The sequence below is a fragment of the Apium graveolens genome, chromosome 9 (genome assembly GCF_009905375.1).
Source record: "Apium graveolens cultivar Ventura chromosome 9, ASM990537v1, whole genome shotgun sequence".
In the NCBI taxonomy this organism is placed as follows: domain Eukaryota; kingdom Viridiplantae; phylum Streptophyta; class Magnoliopsida; order Apiales; family Apiaceae; genus Apium; species Apium graveolens.
This window is the reverse complement of record NC_133655.1, coordinates 68,550,621-68,557,502: the sequence shown is the minus strand read 5'-3', so window position 1 is coordinate 68,557,502 and position 6,882 is coordinate 68,550,621.

Below are 6,882 nucleotides of genomic sequence, written 5' to 3'. Positions count from 1 at the left end.
TCCTTCTGACAGGAATCACAAAGGCCATCAGGAGCAAATACTGACTTTGGCAGTCCTCTCGCAAGATTTTTCTTGACCAGTTCATTTATATTGTTGAAATTTAAATGAGAGAGTTTCTTGTGCCAATTCCAGCTTTCTTCAATTGATGCTCTACTCATCAGACAGATTGCAGAACCATCAGTACTTGTTGAAAGCTTAGCTTCATAAATGTTACCACGCCTGTATCCTTTCAGAACAACTTTGCCTTTAGATTTACTCACAATTTCACAGTGTTCTTCAAGGAAATCAACATGATAACCTCTGTCACATATTTGACTTATACTCAGTAGATTGTGTTTAAGTCCTGAGACTAGAGCTACTTCTTTAATTATGACATTTCCAAGATTGATATTGCCATATCCCAATGTTTTTCCAATGTTTCCATCTCCATAAGAAACACTTGGGCCAGCTTTCTCCACAAAGTCTGATAGCAGGGCCTTATTTCCAGTCATATGTCCTGAACATCCACTGTCCAGAACTAAAATATTTTTCCTGTTGCCCTGCAATCACAAAGACCACTAATTATTAGTTTTAAGGACCCAGACTTGTTTGGATCCTTTGGCCTTATTAAGTTTGTTAACATTTGCAGCGGATTTAGCATCAGAGTTTATGTTAACATTTTTCTTATCAGAACTTATACTTTCAGACTTTGAATCAAAATTTACACTAGAAGGAACAATGGAAACTTTCTTCAAAGAAGGTTTTATTTGATAATAATCATAGTACAAACTATGATATTCCTTACAAGTATAAATGGAATGCCATAAACTACCACAATGAAAACAAGGATTCTGTGGTTTGTATCTAACAGACTGACTCTTAACTCCTGATTTGGAAGGTAAGGAGTTAATATTTTTATTCTTCCTGCAAAAAGAAGCCAGATGGTTAGAACTTCCACAGTTATGACATGTTTTCCTAGGAGCATCAGGAACATGTTTATAATCATTGCTTTTATTCACACCTTCCTTTCCATTCCTATTTTCCCTAGGTGATTTTACCTTGTTTGCATTCTTAACATCTTTCAGCTTATGCTTAAGCTGCTTCTTTGTCATTAAGCCTATGTTCACTTCAGCTGTCTTTTCCTGTTTTAGTTTGTCAGAAGTTAATTCCTCTTTAACTTCTGATTTCTCATTTTCAGACTTTATAGTTACAAACTTAACAGTTTTAACTTTGGCTTTTGCTTAACAACAGGCTTAATTTCTTCAGTTCTTTTATCATTCTTATCTTCTCCATAACCTAAGCCCTCTTTCCAGTTTCCACTACTTAGCAAATTTTGAGTTGTTTTGCCAGAGTTAGTCCAAGTCCTGATAATCTCTCTTTCCTTTTTTAACTCAGTTTTTAGAGATTCATTCATTTTTAACAGTTCATCCCTAACATAAAAAGCATCATCTCTATCCTTCTGAGTTTGATGGAACGTGACTAACTCTTTTTCTAAGAAATCATTTCTTTTCTTAAAAGCAAGATTTTCAGAAGTTAATCTTTCACATGTTAAAGTTTGATCTCTATAACTAACAAACATGGTTTTAAGATATCTTCTCAACTCATTAATATCATCAGTATGAAAAGCATAAGTAGTCTGAGGTACCTTTGTTTCAGCAGCTTCAGAACTGCTCTCAGCACTTTCTTTATCAGCATTTGCCATCAATGCATAGTTCTCCTCACTTTCAGAGTCTGAGGTGTCTGTCCAGCTTTTCTGCTTTGTGACAAGAGCCTTGCCATTGTCACCCTTTTCCTTCTTGCAATCAGGAGATATGTGGCCTTTCTCACCACAGTTATAGCATTTAACATTGGTATAATCTCCTCTGTCAGACTTTCCTCCTCTGCCTTCAGATCTTCTGAAATTCTTCTTATCAGAACTTATGCCTTTCCTGGAAAACTTCTTTCCTTTCCTGAACTTCCTGTATGCAATCTTTGTGATTCCTTTCACCATAAGAGCACACAGCTTCATCATGTCCTCATCAGCATCAGTCTCAGGCAAGCTTTCAGAATCTGAGTCATCATCACTTTCAGAACTTGATGACTCAGTTTCAGACTTTATGAAAAGAGCTTTACCCTTGTCTTTCCTTGAGGAAGCTGCTTTGGGGGATTCTTCTTCAGCCTTAAGAGCAACTGTCCTTAACTTTCCTCCTTTCCTCTTGCTTCTTTGTTCCATCTCAAGTTCATGAGTCTTGAGCATTCCAGAGATTTCATCAAGAGTAGTTTCATCAAGATTGTAGTTGTCTCTTATTGTTGTTGCCTTCAAATCCCAACATTCAGGAAGACCTAACAGGAATTTAAGGTTTGAATCTTCAAGATCATACTCTTTATCAACCAATGACAAATCATTCAAAAGTTTGACAAATCTATCATATAAATCATTCAATGACTCATTAGTCTTTGAGTCAAAATGTTCATACTCTTGAGTGAGTATTGTCTTCCTGTTCTTCTTAATTGTGTCAGTTCCCTGACACCTTGTTTCCAGAGCATCCCATATCTCCTTAGCAGTCTTGCAGTTGATTACCCTGTTTGACATTACATTATCAATGGCACTATGCAGTAAGTGTCGTACCTTAGCATCCTTAGCAATTGATGCTATATCTTCAGCAGTATAATCACTCTTCTCCTTTGGTACGGTCTTTGCTGCTTCACCTGCAACTGCAACAGCTAGCTTGGTTGGTTTGTGAGGCCCTTCCTTGATTCTATCAAGGTATTCTGGATCTGTTGCTTCCAGGAACATGGTCATCCTTACCTTCCATATGGGATATTCAGATGGTCTCAGTATGGGAACTCTGATAGTCTCATACCGACTTTGAATTTGTGTCTTTGGAGGTTCTTCAGTTTTGGTAGGCTTAGTTGGAGTTTCTGTGTCTGACATGATTGTGTTTGGATCTTTAACTGTATGTGTGTTAACAGATTAGCTCTGATACCACTTGTTAGGTCACACACACTGTAGAGGGGGTGAATACAGTGTATAATACAATCAAATCGAGCTTTAATATATTAAGTAACAGAAAACAAACTCTATTGAAATAATAAACTCTGTTACAGTATGGAACTGTTACCTCTCAGTGATGAACAAATATCACGAGAGCTGCTAGGGTTATAATAAATAATCTTCTCGAATATGATAACACCTATAGTGTAAACCCTATGTCTGTGTTTATATACTACACAATTACAAGATAATCGCTAATTGATATGGAATATAATTCTGCTTCCTAAAATATATCAATCAGATATCTTTTCTTCCAAGTATTCCATTCTTCACGGAACTCCTTCTTCATGCATATCTCTTCTTATGTTTATCTCAATCTTCTTTCCTTTAATCAGCTACTTTCCTTATCTGATCGTCCTTCAGCACTTAAGTTCTGATATCTAACTTCTGATGATTATCTCCTGATAATATAAGTACTGATATCCTTAAGTCCTGACTTCCAGTATAAGTACTGATTAACAGTTAAGTACTGATTTGTCCTGTTAAGTAAGATCTGAAATCTAAACATAAATTATATTAGCCATGACATTATCAAATATATCTAACATAAACTCTGTTACAAAGTAGGTTAAACTACTCTCTCAATGATGTATGAATATCACTAAGAGCTGCTAGGGTTACAATAAATAATCTTTCTCGTGAATGATAACACATATAGTGTAAACCCTAATATATGTTTATATAGTACACAGTTACAAGATATCTTCTAATTGATATGAAATATATCTCTTCCTAAAATATATCAATCAGATATTATCTTCTACAAGTCTTCTAGTCGTCCAACTCCTAAAACATATCTTCCTTTATTTTAGTCCAGATCCTCTCCTAGAAATCAGCCGCACTTTACTTTTGAGGCATATCCTTCCTTAAGTTCTAATATCACAAGTTCTGATAACTTAAGTTCTGATATCTTCCTGTCTTTAGTAAATTCTGATTTCCAGTAAGTCCTGATATTAAGTTTTGAAACTAAACAAATCAGATTAGACATGATATCACAAATTTATCTAAAAATCTCCCCCAACTTGTAAATTATGAAAAATATACAAGTTAATAGATTTGATGATGTCAAAAACATTTAAGTACAAATGCAATGAGAGTTTATTTGGACAACTAACGACAACTTACAGTCCTTGCAGCTTTTACCAATCTTACTGAATCAATCTGAATCCAAAATGATTCTTGACAAAGTTTGATATCAACTTCTCTTCTGCATTTCTCAGGACTTGAGCTAATGTAGCCTTGACTTGCTTCAGTTCTTCATCTTGACTTCCAATCTGGTAGATGGGAGTCCTAAGTGCTGAAATGTGATTTCTTTCCAATCCATCACCAAGTCTGATTACTCTTGGATGAGAGGAGTCTTCATTGTAGCATAAACATTTTTCTTTCAGAATAACTTCCATCTTAGAAGAATTCTTCTTCATTGGAATTTCACTTCCATCATCTTCAACTATTTTTGGAATAAATTCTGCAACCCTTGATCCAGAGATTCTGGCTTTATCCATTATGGTCTTCATCATGAAATTTGACCATCTTCTAGTAACCTCAGACTTTATCTCCAAAAGATAATGAAAGAATTGAAGTTTTTTAAGAGATTTGTTCAGCACATCTGATTCTGACATTATGTATGTTCTTCCATCTTTAAGAAATAGAATCAACTTTTCCTTGACTTTACTCTAATCATGAGTATCCACTACCACTTGAACATATATAACTTTGTCAAGGTGTTTCCGTGTAACTTCCTCAAGTGGTTTGTCAGTTAATAAAAATGGATCTTTGATAGTTACTTCAACTCATGTTTTGATCTTGGCTTCGCTTAATCCTAACCCAGATCTGTCTCTTGCTTCTCTGGCATTCAATCCAACAGTCATGAAATCAGATAGTAGTTGAATTTTCTTAGGATCTGATGGTTTAACATTTTTTCATAGGAGTTTCTTCTTATCAGTATCTGTCATCTTGTTCAAATCAACTTGAGCTCTATCAGAGGTTGATGTCTTGATGACTTGTTCAGGATTTGCAGATTTTTCTGTAGCTTGCTGTTCTGAAATATCTTCACTCTGAACAACTTGAGCTATGTCAGAGGTTATCTTAGATTTTTCTATCATCATTCTTCTTTTCAGAGTTTCAACAGTTTCATCTTCTGCAGCAGCATCATCAAAGACTTGAACCAACTTGCACAGAGGATCCATCAGAATTTGAGGAATCTTCATTTCATGTTTCTTGACAGTCTCCCCAACTTTTCCTTTTCACTTGTCTTTGGGATCAGTAGTAGTTTGAGATCTAGTACTTGATCTTGGAATCTCTGTGGTAGATCTTTCTTTTATCAAAATACATTTCTCCTTAGGTCTGGGAGGCTTCTTTGCATTAGAAGATTTAGATTTAGGATTTGTCTTCTCAACAGCAAATCTAGCTTCTTCCTCCTTTAGAGTCTCTAAATCCATTCCAGGATTATGCTTGAGAAACAATCTTTTAGCAATTTCTTCATCAAGAGTCTGAATCTTGGGATCCTTATAGTAGATAGTAGTCTCACTTCCCTTAAGCTTCAGAGTTTGTAAAAACTTCTGAGAGTCTTAACTTCCTGACTGAATCAGAATATCAGACTTTGTCATCAGAATTTGATTATCAGAACTTGCTATCAGAGTTTGAGCATTCACAGCTTCAGAACTTGTATTCTTCTGTGTAGAAGATTTGCTAGAATCAGAAATTAGTTTCTGTAAAGAACCTTTCCTGCTTTGCTTGCTTTGATATTGACCTTTTCCCTTGCTAGGGTTTCCCTGTTCGTCTTCAGAATCATCCTTTTTCTTCAGTGATTTGCTAATTGAGCATTTGGACTTAACTACCTTCTCCCCCTTTTTGGCATTATCTGGCAGATGTAGAGAAAGAAGGAGTTCCACTGAAGATTGGATTTTATTGAGTTGTTATTGTTGAAAGGCTTGATTCTGCAAGACCTCATCCAGTTGGGCCTGCTGCTTTTCTTGAACCTATAATGACTCGTACATTTTTGTAATATTTAAATATGCAATTATTGGGTAAATATATTAAATAAAGAATTTTGTATTAATTTTGGTCCCCGTGTCTGACTTATTATTGTTTATATGTGATTGTTGGATTGCATGGTGTGCTTTTATGATTAACCGCTGCACCATTTTATTTTTATTTCACTTTTAAAAAGTGATTTTATGATGATCTTATTTTCAAAATTATTTGGGTTGTCTCTAAAATTGTTTCTATGATTTTATAATTTCAATGATTATTTTTGAGATTTTATAAAATTTACAAATCAATATTCTGTTGATTAGTTGTTCTTAAATGATTTTCTGATTTCATTTAATTATAAAATCCATATTTAATCCCCATATTCTTCAAAAATCATGAAACTCATATTTTATTATGTTTAAAATTATTTTGGTAATTTTCGGAATTAATTTTATCGCTAAATGCGGATATTAGTTGCTTTCTAAAAATTCTTTAAAAATTTTGAAGATTTTATTTTATTAACTTCCAAATATTCTGGGAATTTTGGTGTGAAGTTTATAATTTTTTTCGATATGTTTAGAGCAAAGCTGGTACGTTATTTCAGCAGGGAACGAACCTAAAATTTGTAACACACGAGTCCAGGACACATGTAAGGCGCTAAGAATACGGGTTTGCCACGTATTTTGTAGCTAATACGTGGAACCACCGGGTGAAAACACACACCCTGCACCACAGTCTTTGTCTCTCCCTATTTCAATCAATTGCTTCTCTCTCTCCTGTAATCTCTCATCCTCTTTCTCTCAATCTATTTCTCTATCTCTCCTTCTCTCTTTTGTTTCCTTGTGCTCCCTGTTCGGTTTCCTCTCGGTTGCATCGTCGTTCCTTGGTTGTTTCCG